A 15,000-nucleotide genomic window follows, 5' to 3' on the forward strand; every position below is an offset into this window, starting at 1 on the left:
GGGGTGGGGGGGAACGACACACTGGCCGATCGCCTCCTGCCTCCATCACGGTTTCAGCAGCATGTCAGGTAGCCTCCATCTGAAAATCCCCGAGAGGGAAAATCTGTTACTTCTGCACCAAAGGAAATGTAGAAATACTTCAGCACTGTGACTTCTACATTTGACTTCTGTGAGATGAATTGCAAACACCCCAGCGGCTGACAGTCAGTACGAGAGTGTTTTGCATTCTCAGGTGAAAGCATATTGTTTACTTGCAATTTGAGTATGTGGTTATGTGTGTTTACAGCATGCTTGTATGAAATTCTGTATGACTCATACTTGTGTGTTCTGTGAGAAATATTAGACAGTAGCGGCGTGCACAAATCCAAATACTCCAGCGATCTATCAGGTGCATGGTCGTTCCTATCTAAACAGAACAAACAGAATGCCGGTGAACGTGCTGTTTGCCAAACTATAGGCCATGATCAGGGTGCACTATGCTGATCAAGGCTTATAGCTGAGACACGTTTGTTGTTTTTGCCCACATTAAACAAGAAGACGATTCATGTGTGAGTGCAGGTGTTCTGTTTGTTCTGTGAGAAAGCCACACCATCCCACATGTTTAGCTGTCACAAGATGCTGACACAAAGTGACATCAGGTTAATCTTTGTCAGCACAAACCTCTACAGTAATATTATTCTATGTGTGAAGGCACAAATACAGCACGGCACAATACAAAAAGGTATGTCTTGAGCTGCGGGGCCCAATTGTTTCTGCTCAGTGGTGACTCTGAGGCTCTCTGCATTATTCAGCACTGCTTTACTTACACCGTAGCACTGGATGAGTGCATTTTAAGTATGCGCAGACACACACACCATTACAGGGTAAGAGACACACAGAGGAGCACACAGACACTTTGCATACAGAGACAGAGAGAAGGAAGAATACAGTATGGCAACCTACAGTATGCACACACACACACACACACACACACATACGTTTACACATGCACAGGATAATGACAGAAAGAAAAAGAGCCACATAGAGGATACTGTGCAGGGAGTGTATTTACTTAGAATAGAATTCATTTCGAGCTAATTGTATTAAATTAAAATCAAACAGACCGAAACAAATTTACTATTTACATATCTTTCTTGAAAGGTGCTCGAAGCATTAGATCACTGTTTTGCAGGACATTCAAATGATGTTGCACATTAGAGAAACTTCCATCATATCCAAATCGAGCAATTTTTAATATGTTTTCATTTACATGCTTAAACAGTAACTACATATGGGAAACTGTCTGCGGAGGGCATATCAGTGGTCATCTCCCAGTCTATTCTCATTGTGCAGACCTGCAAAAAGCTTAATGGTGTGGGCCCAGACTTCATAAGGTAAGGTCAAGGCACACTGTCCTCTCAGTCTGCTGACTGGACATACTTCAATCTAATATAGTAGATGGCTCTGGGGTCCTGACCAACAGAGAGGATGTCCAGGAAAGCTATTGCTTTCAAGTGCAGCCAGTTGCTATCATCCAGTGACAGGGAAATATTCACACTCGCACCCACACACACGTACTGCAGATGACCAATATGCAACGCAAGCAAGCACGCGCACACACACACACACACACACACACACACACACACACACACACACACACACACACACACACACAGGCATGTACCCTTGTGCACACTTGTTTAGGGCTCTTTACACAGTTATGTAATTCAATCTAAAAACACCTCCTTTACTAAGAGCTTGTCCACCTAAAAAATTCAGCCTTCTTAAAAGTGTGCAAACTCAGCAAGCACTCCTTCACTTGAAAGCACAGCGTCTGTAACTGATACGCTGCTTTAGCCCTCCACCTCCATTAGCTGTTGAGAGGAGCCGGGGTGCAAAGTCGTGCTTACTACACTTCAGCGTCTCATAATGTCACACAAACACATATCTGCACTGTGGGGCATGCACACACAAAACACCTAAACAAATACATAGACGCACACAAGGACACAGTTTCAAATTCACACGCGCACACACACACACACACACACACACACACACACACACACACACACACACACACACACACACACACATAATGACACACAAACATGGAAAAATACCCTTTGGAGGGAATAAGGTAAAACGTGATATTCATTTACCTCATCACATTTTCACACGTCGTTTGCAGCAAAGACACGCACTGCTTAAAAAGCCACCTTAATTCAATCACACTTAAGTCTAAGTGCTACAGTGCCTATCAATCAATACCAAAGCTGACTTTCACTGCAGTGATAGTCAGATGGAGTGGAGTGCTGTAACCTTGTAACCCGATCTTTGGGGTTCTGGCGGTCTGTGGTCAGTCAGTACGGCGGGTGATTCGGAAAAAGAAGCTGGACATTTACACAATATGCATCCCCATATTCCCAATGCAAATATTTCTACTCATCTCTCACGCTGTGATTAAAAAACATTACCATTGAATCATTAGTTTAGTCTATGTGGTCCAGGTTGTAGATTCCTTTTCTTAATTTAATTTGTACCTGGATAGATCAGGATCTTTTGTGAAAAATTCCTCGCAAAAACAAGGCTTTGTATCAAACCTCAATACATTCAGGTGGACAGAGATGTGTCTGTAGCAGGGAGTATTGTAAAAATGTTAAGCGCAGAAAGTTGGCATCACATTTCTAGTGAGATTCATGGTCTTTTACTCATTCTAAAATCAGACATTATGTCATAATTTTGCCATATTTAGACAATTTCATTAAGGGGATTTTTGAGCCACTTGAACTTTGTGTTTTAGGGGGTTTTGTGGGTATTTATACCAAATAACTTGGGGAGTTTCAGGAAAAGGCACTCTTCTTCTGACTCTCCCTCAGATTTACCCATTGCCTCATAGCCGAGCCTGTGTGGATGCCTTTTGGCTCCACAAGATTATGTAAGTGCTTATGGTTGAGTTTTGCAAGTATACCCAGTATATGTGCTCAGGCCTTGTGTTTATACCTGTGTGGCTTCCTTTATATCAGGGATGTGGTATAGGTATAGGTATATGCACGCGATTGTGTGCATGCATTTTTCTTTTGTCCAACTACCTGTGAGCCCTGCTACAAGTGAAGTGGTGTCTGGGCGCAGACAGGAGGAATCCAGATAGACACGGTGGAGCATTTATAAAGGGAAGCATGGCTTCTGTGCCCCCCCACAGCCCCCTCAGGGTAGCACAGCAGGCATGACCCATCTATTTATACCAGGGCTAGGGGGAGGCAGGGGGAGGAGGGGGAGGACAGGAGCGGGGGAAGAGGAGAGGCTGCATGGGCAGGTCCTGTTACACATGCCAGGGGGGATGGCTGGGGCAAGCCACAGGGGGATTCTGCTCAAAGTCAGACAGGCTGACCTCCCCGTCACCTCTGCATGAGGCAGATATTGAGCTTGTGTGAGTGTGTCTTAGGAGAGTGAGAGAAAAGGCAATTTATGGGTGCGTACGAAGGTGTTTGATGTATGTGCCTATGTGTGCACATGGGGCTACATGTTTGCATTAATGCATGCATAATGTATGCACTTGTGTATGTGTGCATGTGTGTGTGTGGTGTATGTGTGTGCAGATCAACATGTGTATACATGTGTGATGGAGTATGCATGTACTCACGCCTATGTGCATAATATGTGTGTCTGCCTGTCAGGCTGTGAGATGAACCGGACCCAGTGACCCACCCCATCCCCCAGCAGAGCCATAAACATGCCAGGTGAAGAGGGCTGGATAAGGCAAAGTTAGCTGATCCCAGTGCGGCCCCCCGGCCCCATCCTTAGAGGTAAAAAACGACCCCAATCATTGTAATGACAGGGCACGCAGCGGGGGTCGCCCAGACCACTCAGCCCAACCTTGCCAGCTGCTTCTCATCTCTCACACACAGTATATAGTCACATGTACATAGAGCAACATACACACACTCGCATGCATGTGCGTGCGTGCACACAGACATGGTGAGGCTGCAGGATGCACAGCAGGGCGCAGGCCTGCAGAAAGGTCTACATGGAAATGACTTGTTTATGAAGGGTTCGCAGGTGTCTATTACAATTGCAATAAATATCATGACGCCTAAACCACAATGCCTTTTAACGGTTTCCATCATGATACTCATTAATGCTCATGGTACTCAAGCCTATAGGCTGAAAAGACTACATTCATAGCTGATGATTAAACCAAGGACACTTACCTCATTAATCATAAGAAGTTAAAACATGGATTTTTGCTTTTTTTCTTCGCCATTCCATTTTTATATCAGGAGATCTTTGCTTTAATGGCTTTCCATACTATAACCACAGGCAAAAAAATGTTCCTACAATGCAGTATTTCAATATTCATCACATAGAAATCAAATATTATCTATTGTTTTCCAAGGTATTCACAGGCATAGTCCTTGCTCCGCCATGCTAATGGGAGCTGGTGAAACGTGCACTGCCATGTGGCTGCTGGTGACCTGTAGGGCCCCTGTCTATTAGGGGAAGTCTATAGTCCTCACACGTCTGCATGCCCAGCTCTGCTCTGGCCTGCCTGCAGGGCCCCTTTCAGCTCGGGCAGTGCCCCATCGAGCTGCATCTGTCGCCAGCTATATTTAGAGGGTGGGACAAATACCTTTCTCCCTGGATATGAACTTCAGCTGACAGACAGAGGGCCAGAGTAAGCAGACAGGGATCTGTACAGTTTGTAACCTTGAAGAGCTTGTTGCCCCCAGGCTACAGCTGGCTGTAGTCAGACTCACTACAGTGCTTAGCAGTTACAGCTGAAAGCTACAGCTGTAAATACTGCACAGCTAACCACAGTTAGCATTGAAAAGCTTGGTTTGGCAGCAGTTATCAGCATCAGTGCCTATAGTTCCAGGACTGCTGCCAGCATGAAGTGGAATATACAGTAATGGACGCTGATAAAGATATTTAATACTTCTCCCTCTGTGAGTGACAGAAGAATAATGAATACATTTCTGTGGATTTGAATCACCTTCAAATAGTCCTACATTTCTGCCTATAAGCATTTGTGTGTGTGGCAGTGCCAGCGAGGCAGCCAGTGTGTGATATATGACCATGTTGCACGGCCATCTGCTCTATATAACCATAAACAAACGCAGGCAGGCCAGCTTCACAGTATCATTTCCAAGGGGTCTATGGCGGATAAATGTATTCATGCTTTAGTCTCTGGGTAGATGTTGTAGAGATATGTCCTAGAAACAGGCCACAGTCATGCAATAGCATTCATAATTCATTCCACAAACACAATATGGAGGCCACTCTGTCCCATATGCAAACACATGGCCAGATTAAGGAGTGGAGAGCCAAAGGGAACAGAGTGCATTCTGAACTGTAAGCAAAGCCATTGACTGTCTGTCTGTCTCAATGAGAGCTTGTCTGTGACAGGCCTAAATAGGCCAGGTTTTACTGCTGGAGGGACCTCTGCTATATTTTGCACCTAGAGTCTAAATCAGTTACATGCCAGCAGATACACACTGATACAGCGAGGGGTTCTTTACAACATCACTTCAGGCCATAAACAGATATAGTACCCCTATATACACTTGTGCCATTTCTCTGAGTAAGCTGTCACTAGGTTTTAGGTCAACTTTTATGTGCGTTTGTCACGTAAATATATGTTGATGTCTTCTACAATTATTTAAAAAGAAGGCACCAAATGTTGCAAGAGGTTGGCACACTGGTCAGTTTACCAGCTGAGTTGCAAACATAAGACACCCAAGCAATCAGTGTCTTTGTTAATAATTCAGGCGCTACCATGAGTGACAGTAAGCAAGTAAAACTACTTCATATGTGAGAGAATGAACAACATTTGAACTGTTTCAACATTTAAAGGCTAATTCCATTAATGGTGAATGTGGAGGGAAAAAAATCGATGTACAACAGATGAATATTTGTTAAATTGAAATAGATCTCACTAATCTCCAAACTCGGCTACATCTGATATATTAAGTAAATGATTTCATTTCGATGGAACAGTAGAGTCAAATGACAGAAACCACAACTGGCGAAAACAACCCCTCGCTCCCCGCGGTGTATGCTAAAAACGCTGGATGATTTTGTGTGACTTTGTCAGGTAAGTTTAGCAATGGGCTGGTCAGGGGAAAAGCAGCAGCAGACGCCTACTGAAAGCTTGATATAGTATCAGTGGTCTTAGGGTCAGATGAGAGGAGGATTTTAATAACATCTGCACATGTAATCATACGCCTGGCGCATACAGGGTTCCAGAGCCGCGGGCAGCTAGCTACCGCTGCTGGAGTTTTGTAGGGTGGGGCCTGGGGTAACTGAGTGCATGTGATACAGGCGCAGTCAGGTTTGAAGCTACGGCTAGCAGTGCGCTGTGGTTAGGGTGGAGACAGGTACATAAGCAGAGGTTAAAGCTTTACCCTGGCTCTAGAGTACTGTAGGCAGGCAGGTTGTGTTACTATGGGGCCAGTCTGCTGGGGTCTGGGTGATGTGGAGGAAAGAGGGAGGACTGGATGGAGGGTGGAGGGTGGGTGGAAGGGGGTCATGCAGCTGTGGGCCCTGCCAGCACATTTGCCCCCACTGGAAAAGAACCGTTTATGGCGTCCACCCAAGGTCAGCTCTTTGAGAAGAGGAGCTGGGAAGGATCCAGAGGGGAGGCTGATTGTTTGTATGCAGTCAGTCGGCAACAATTAAAAACCTCTCCATAAGGAAAAGACATATTAAATATTCTATCATTGTACACCGGAGCACCTCTTTTCTCCAATTCTTCTTGCTCCTCCCTGTCTATTTTAATTTGCTGCTTCAACCAGCATCCGGTTGCACCCACTTTTTCTCCCCTACTTCACTCTGTCCTTCTCAGACTGCTACCTGACTACTTTGGCAGTGATTCACAAAATGGCGGCGGGGAGCTGAGAGCTGGAAGGCAGAGAGTGGAAGCCATTTTCTAACAGATCCAGGCCCTGGCACAGAGAGAGTCAAGACTTCCTATGCCTAGTGGACAATTAAGATTGCACCCCGTGTGTTTTCTGTGCATGTGCACTAAAGATTATGTTTGTTTTTTGTTTTTGTTTTTTCTTTATCTACTGCACTAACAAGCCATTGGGACCACTTGGCCTTTCAAATGGGATAAAGGCACAATATTCAGCCATTATGATTTAATCTAATGCAGGCTTGCATTATAATAGGTCTGAGAGAGAGAATGAAAATAGATGTAGACTGAGCAGATACATGCCATGCATAAAACAAAGGAAACTTATGCAGCATCTAATTACAAACTTCATCTCATTAAATGAAATGCAAGACAACACAGTGGCATTACAATACATCATTAAATAACAACATATTCAATTTACAATACATTATGGTACTTACAATGCTGCTGCGATCGCCAGTCTGTCTGTCCGTGATTTCACTTGTTGGCCAAATTGGTTGTGCCTGTGGCTGGAGTCAAAACCCATCTTACTGCCTACAAGCGGGAGAGAGAGAGAGAGAGAGAGACGGAGAGAGAGAGAGTGAGAATTGTAGCGTCCAAGGGAGAGACAATTTACAGCGATAGAAACAGAGAAAAAGAGAAAACAACAGAGAGAAGCAGAAACAGTGAGAGTGATCAGTTGGAGAGCCAGCAGCAACAGCAGCAGCAACAGCAGCAGCAACAGCAGCAGCAGCAGCAGCAGCAGCAGCAGAGGGCTGTAGGGTCTCCTCTCTGTAGCCTGTTTACTAATAAGCTCGCCCCACGGTCTTGCCTGGCCAAGGAAACTCATTAGTGGAACATGTAACACACCGCACCCTCTCTGCTGGCCTGTACACCGGCCAACTCTCACTGCCGCATGCTCACCCAACACCAACACACAAGCTCCGCCGTGGTCTTGGCCTTGCCCAGTAGCACCCACTCGCTGCATACGTGCACACATTTTGGCATGCTGTGTTACTGAAAGCCTACAGTGTCATGTGCGTGGGTGAAGTGGTGCATATGCGTGTACTTGTGAGCATAATAAGTGATTTTCTGCACATGCGGGCACAGTATGTTCACGTTCACACATGAGGGCATGTACGGACTGCGCAGAGTCAATGTACGAGGCAGCTTTTCACATGTGCCCGTGTCTTCCAGTCCGTATTTATGTATGTATGTGTGTATGTATGTGTGCGATGTGAGGACCATTGTTTGGAGGTGAAATGGGACAAAGGACAGGAGAGGTAGTTAGTCATGATTAGTCAAATCTCAGATTGCAGGAAAATAAAGAGGGTGACAGAGATAAAGAGAGACGCGACCGTCGTCCTCTAGCAGACCAAGGAGGACACTTCCAATTAAAGGCCTCCACACGACGCGGTGGCGGCTGTTGAAGGGTGATAATTCTGTACAAGGACGCTAATTACAGCGCGGGACACAGCCTTGCCAGGGAAGGGTCTTTTATATATTGTTTCTAATGTTTGTAATTACAGTGCAGTGCCTTGGACCGCCGCCAGCACATGTTTATGGGCTCATGAGTAACCCAACTCCTCCAGCCCGTGGAGGGAGATTCATGTCCGAGCGGTGCACTCACTGCACTCTGTGTGTGAGTGTTGTTTGTGTGTATATGCATGTTGATGACTCATAAAGCCTGGAGCCTGGGTGAGTACGTGCAGAAGGGATAGTCTACATGAGTATATACCACATGAAAGGCTGTAAGTACTGTAAGAAAACACTATATATACTGCATATATATTAAAACTTATCCAACTTAAATTCTAACTTAAACTTATCTATCTAAAATATTTCCCTCTGACAATTAAAACGGAAGTTCAGCAGTACGCCTGTTAGGTAGGCTGCAGTGTAGCAGTGTAAGCAAGGAAACCTGACTATATAGACATTACTGGAGTGCTGAATCACACAGCAGAAATCAGTACTACAGAAATCAGTGGAAAATTGCAGTCAAATCAGTAAAAGAAAATGTAGGTAATGACATATCGAAGCAGATACTATATTCAATATTCGTTTTCCTGTACCAAAATGAATCACACAAAGACAGCTCGAGCCAGGGTATTTACTTTCATCACTACATGTAGCCGACATCATTCGGCTCAGGGCTGATGAACGGCAAGAAAGCGATGAAGTGGAGGTGAAGTGAGGGAAGGGATTTACAATATTTTGATAGTCAGAGAGTTGCAGGCGAGGCCTTTCAACACTTCCAACTTTACCTCCAAGTGGAACAATTTTGCTGATTCCGCAGTTTTTCTCCGACTAAATTGCCTTGGCGACAGCAGAGGCCAAAAGCTGAGGAAATATATGAGCGTTGGAAAAGAAAAGTTGAGTGGGCGCAGCTCAATGTTATCTGGAATATCGCTTTGCCTGGCAGGTACATAAAACAAGTATCTGTCCTGACGACATGTGCTCACACGTGATGCTGCAGACCACAGACTAAAGACTCTCTGAAACACATACTGACACCCTGAACATCGCCTGGTCAGAGGTAAAGAAAACATATAGTTATATTTGAATAAATATTCTAAATATTAATCTGGTTGGATGAAAGAAATCTGCCTGTCGAATGTCTATATAATTCCCTTGAGAAAGTTGTTAAGACTTGCATTGTACAGGAAATGTATAAGAAAATTGTTCTTGGGCAAATAAACTTGAGGAAAAAAACACCTTGACCTCAGCCGAAGGGCCCATGATGTAAAGCACCATGTTAACATCTACAGGAAAAGAGGGGGAGGTACGGGGGAGGAAAATCTACATCATCTGTCACCCCCGAAACTCTTACCCCGTCCAATATTATGTCATTATGACTGTGCTCACTGCCTCTGTGGAGTTGCTGTGGTTTTGTGTTTAAATTACATGTGACACTCCCGGCTGACATCCTGATTAACACAGGGAGAATAAAATGGCCCCCCAATCCTCAGTAGTCAGTGGGGTAATGCACTAATGGCTTCCATGTATGGCGAGAGAAGTGAGGAAAAGCAGGTTTACAGACTTTGCTGTGCATTTACATATGTGTGATTATGCATGTAAGTGCATCAGCATATGTGCCTGTAATTATTTGTCTTATTGAGCCTTGAACGTTTTGCTTTTGTACAATAATTTTACCACATGCACAAACAACACCAACCCCAAAAATGCATGTATCGTCGTCAGAGGGTCGTGGCCTCTTTGTTCAGCCTCTCCCCTCTCTTCTCAGGCCTTGCCTACTTCCTACTATACTGTACTGCTGATCCTGTATGAGTGCTCCACAGCCTGTAGTGGCCACTGTAGATCCACTCATGTGCTATCCCACATTCACAGTGCAGGAGGGCAACAGAGAGCCTACTACCACCTCTTACACACAGACCCGATCTGACAAGACAGTCATATACCTCGAGGAGATTTAAACACCTTTTTCTACAAACTGACAACTGCTAAATAAAACCCCGAGGCAGATGCTACTATGATTGACACAAGCACTGTAAAATGCAACCGATTGTCTCGCTGGTTTCTGCAGAATGCACTGTGACATTTAGACGTGCTAAGCTGCTGAGGAGGGATTTCAATCCAGCTCCATTTCTACAAGCAGTGACCTGCTCGAGCTAACCTGCTGCATAGTGTTAGATACTTTGCACCACTGCTTATACTCCGTCAGTAAGAACACCGGACCTAAACAGCAAAGTCGTCATATTGATACCCTACATACATATATTTTCAACCTGCATGATATCGTGTCAGATTTTATTTTCCATTTCCTTCATTTTACAAGTAAATCTACTGAGTATCCGTTTACTTGGACTTGAAACATGAGGACTTGGGAAATATGGCTGCTTCTGCTTACAGCAAAAGACTTCCACAATAAATGTATATATTTCTGGCCTAGTCATTTATGTATTGTATTGTCCTGTGATCAGGAAACACATGTTATTTTGACAAGAATGAAAAAAAAAAAAAATAAATAAAAATAAATAAATAAATAAATATATAGAAAATAAATAGAAAATAAAAAGATAGTGAATCAGTGAAGACATCAAAATCCTCTAACAGGACCACATAAATGCATTTTTAGTGCAGGCAGCCCAGGCAGTCCTGTATGTCAATCATATCCCTAACCCTGACAATCCTCCAGAGAGCTTAGACATACAATATAACTTTCATTACGCCGGGTTTCTCAGTTTTTATTGTACTTAAAACAGCACACTGAAACCATTTTAGCAGGAGAAATAAAAGAGGCTTCATTATTATGGCAGAAAAATATATTTACAGTGAGTGCTCACTTGGCCCCCATTCACCACTCCAATCTGGATTTCATATTAGCCAGGAGGAAATTGGATGGAATTCACAACATCACAGCAAGCTCATAAATGAAACAAAATCACATAATCTTAAATACCAATTTATCCACTTAACAAATGAAGCAGTGTATTGGTGGCTTGCTGCTGTGTTGTACTGGTGAATGACTCATTTTCACTGTGTGTTGCACTAGTAAGAATACACTGAGCACTGGCACATGACCTAAACCACACACTCAACACTTGAAAAGTATCTGGCAGAAACACTCAGATCCAGAGACATACAGTAGTCTATACAGTACTGCTACACACACTACCACAAAAGTCTCTGACAGGAAACGTCTTATTCAAAAAGTGATCCAGAGATCAAGAACTTCTTTCATCTCCTCTTAGATTACACTTCTAAAAAATAATATTCCACCCCCTGATTGTATTGTTCCCATCTGTTAATTCCACGTGTTAATGTTGTGTGAAATAAGATTTTTAATATTAAATATACTTAATACTTGGCAGTGCCTCAGGCTGGCAGTTTGTGAGAAGAGGTTGCTCTGTTTTTCTTATCTGCATGGATAGACTTTTTATGCTTATAACGTTATTGAGAATAACAAATAATGCAATTCTGGAGCAACTGGGGTCACACGAAATTAAATAACTCCTGTAAATATTGCCCTGTGACTTTTTATACACTTGTCTGAAGGCATGATAAGATAAATATTAGGAAAAACTACGTGTTCAGAATTGTAGTTTGACAAAATAAATAAATAAATGTAAAAAAAAAGTTTATTGATACAAGTCAAACCATAATAATGTGACACGTGATAGATTTGTGATTTTGCGATCAAAGATTTAAAATAAATACATACGGTGAAAATTTGCAATGAATTCAATACTATTAAAAAATATCAATAACAAATTAAAAAAATTAAAGCAAGTGGAGGACATGAGCATGCACATGCATGTCTTACCACATACACACACACACACACACACACACACACACACACACACACAATAAAAATATACTGAGGGTGTGTTTTCGTTAGCCATTACTGTATTCTCTACACCAAAAGCAACGTTGGAAAAACATATGGATTTTTTTTGTATCATATACAGTTATTTTGTTTTACACTTCCTGGTGTATTTTCCTCAATAGAGATGTATGCTTATAGGAAGAAAAAGTACTTTTCCCTCTTTGAAACTTTATGGGAGAACTTTTAAAATTCTTAAATAATTAATTCTCTACAGAAAAAAATCAGGGAGTACATTATTTTGCAACATTTAATCTTTTGCTATCTGTGTACTTTCTATCTGTGGGCATAATATGTAAATATGAGAACTTCGTCTAAATCAAATACAAATTAAACAAAGGACATTAAAGGTAACCCATTAATTAAAATAATTTTAATATTTTAAAAGCCTGAATTATATACAATAATAATTACTTACAATTGCTGTGAAAACTGCATAAGCATTGCATTTTTCGGTTGATACCTATAAGGATTTGAAGGGTCGTCAGTTGGAATTTTTTAGCATGTTTACAAAAACATGTAGTATTTAGCAATAAGTGGTATGTTCTAAGACGAAATTTGATATAAAGTATAATTTCATTAAAAATCCAGAAATTCCCATTCAAGTTCAAGGCCACAAGTTCAAGTTTGGGAACTTGGTGTTCTAGCTGTGGCCTGCAGTTTCCCTGAACTCTGTTTTTGCAGTATAACCATGAGACACTGGTACCTTTGTATATAAAATTTAGAAAAAAAAAAAAAAAAAAAAAGAAATATACTGACTGATAAAATGTATTAAGAGGGCACTCATGCGGCTTCAGCAGAAGAAAGACTCTGAACACACCATTTCATCAAGCCCAAGAACACACACTGAAAGAGCAAAAACAGACAGGGATATAAAAAAATATGTTCCCTGCTGTGAAAATGTTTCAATACCTGACATCCAGGCCAAAGAAAATTATTTAATTATACATACGAATATGTACATTAGATTGTGTACTTGTATTTGCGTTTGTTTGTGTGTGTGTGTCTGTTGCTCCATGATTGGCTTTGCTGTGTAGCTGCAGTGAAGCTGAAGTTTGCTCCACTGCACAGAATGCCTCATTGTGGGCTGTACCAGGCTGTTGGATTGGTCAGGTATACTTTTACAGAGAGAAAATACTGCAAACCCTCACCACCCTGCCATCTGCCTCTCAACATGCAACCTTTCCCTGGACTACTGCCATCCACTGCCAATAAGGCCTTAGGGGTGGAGTAGTGTGATACTCTGCCAGCCAAAACCATGTGTCCACTGCTAGTTAAGCAGAGCTTATATTCGTATGGATGACCATAATCAACTGCGTATGGGAAGGCTGAACCTGAGTCTTGAATCACCTGAAAGCTAATATCAGCTCGGTTGTGCCCTTCAAAAAAAAGTCCCCTTTCATATCAACCCTGATAAGCAGCCTAATGTCTGAGCACACCTCAGAAAACTAAAGCACGAAAGAGGCCAAAGATGGAAGATTTCCATAAATCAACTGCTAATTTCAGGTTTAAAAAAAACAGATATTTGAAAACAGTTATTACTATGTAATAAAAAATGTTATGAATCACCCTTGGGATTGTAAATTGCCTTATAAACGGCTCATATACTGATGCAACCTGTATTTTCCATTGAATTGGTAAAGTTAATGACCAAGTACCTGACAAAGAGCCGAACGAGCCAACGTAAATTATGTTTTAACTAAAGTAACTTATCTGAAGTCAGATTCATCGTTTCAACATCGTAGGTGTGGAACTGCTTTATGACTGCTCACAGAGGATTAATGCTCGTTCAGGTTTGCTCATGCATCAATAGAAGTACAAAAGCATTTTAAGAGATTCTGCAGACAACAGTTGAAACAAAATGTTACTATGCAAAGAATAAGTGTTACAAGATTCCGTGTTCAAGGATGTAAGATACACACACACACACACACATACAAAAAGAAAAGAAAAAAAATCAGGAAATGATGTGATCGACATTAAAAGTAGGTGGCAAATACCTCTCAAACGACAAAGTGATGGACGCTTTTATATTTATTCTCTATTCTGTCTCCTTAAACTTTTCAGAACATTAAACCGATCAACATGATCAGTACACAACGTACTTCTCCTCATACAGTACATGCTAAGCCCGGACCGCATCACTCATATACACTCAAATACCTCCACAACCGTGGCCTTACACTCATCCACTGATTAGCAAGAAGTAGGATTATCCTGGCAGCAATCAAAGCACTATTAATGGCTTTTGTTTTTGCATTACTAAATTATAATTAGGTTTTGTGGAGAGCTGGGAAAAGTTATAGAAAAGCATTATTGAAGTTAAAGGAATCGATCTGTCGCTCTCATATGTGCTATATGTTCCTAAACTACATGAGCATGTAGGGTTTTGTATTAAGATGTATAAATGCACAACAGGGTTGAAAGAAACTTTGTGTAAGAACCTCAAGTGCATCAAATGTTTATTTGTACAGGGTGCTTGTTAAACACTGAAAGCCTAAAATGTAAACACACGGATAAACTTCCATCTAAACCACACAAGCGTACACATATTAAAACAGATATTACTCACCAATATTTCAGTGCAAAGATGGCAAACGTCTGGTCGGGATACGAAATTCGGCAGCTCTTCCCGCTTTCATCCACATCTCTGTCAAGAAGAGGAGAAAGCCATAAGCTCCCGTTTGGTAGGTTCCTTCAAGACCCAGTGATTTCCCTCAGACTGTCCCCTTCACAGCCGTGCCCCAGCCCCAGCCTGAGCCCCCCAGCCTCAGTC

General features: G+C 42.2%; 1 long non-coding RNA gene across 6 annotated transcripts in view; it reads right to left on the reverse strand.

The window, feature by feature from the left end:
• LOC111650431 (uncharacterized) overlaps positions 1-15,000 on the reverse strand; it is a 53,021-nt gene that overhangs the window by 1,816 nt on the left and 36,205 nt on the right. For 5 of the 6 annotated variants that reach the window (XR_015436840.1, XR_015436839.1, XR_002760404.2 and 2 more), the window contains 3 exons: positions 14,797-14,874; positions 7,339-7,432; positions 1-79 (listed from right to left, as the gene is read on the reverse strand). This is a non-coding gene — a long non-coding RNA (uncharacterized LOC111650431). The remainder of the gene's footprint in view (positions 80-7,338; positions 7,433-14,796; positions 14,875-15,000) is intronic. The other variant, XR_015436838.1, reaches the window with a different exon arrangement.

Source organism: Seriola lalandi, unplaced genomic scaffold (assembly GCF_002814215.2).
Source record: "Seriola lalandi dorsalis isolate HSWRI2012SDOR001 ecotype SW California unplaced genomic scaffold, Sedor1 jcf7180002052274, whole genome shotgun sequence".
Classification (NCBI taxonomy): Eukaryota; Metazoa; Chordata; class Actinopteri; order Carangiformes; family Carangidae; genus Seriola; species Seriola lalandi.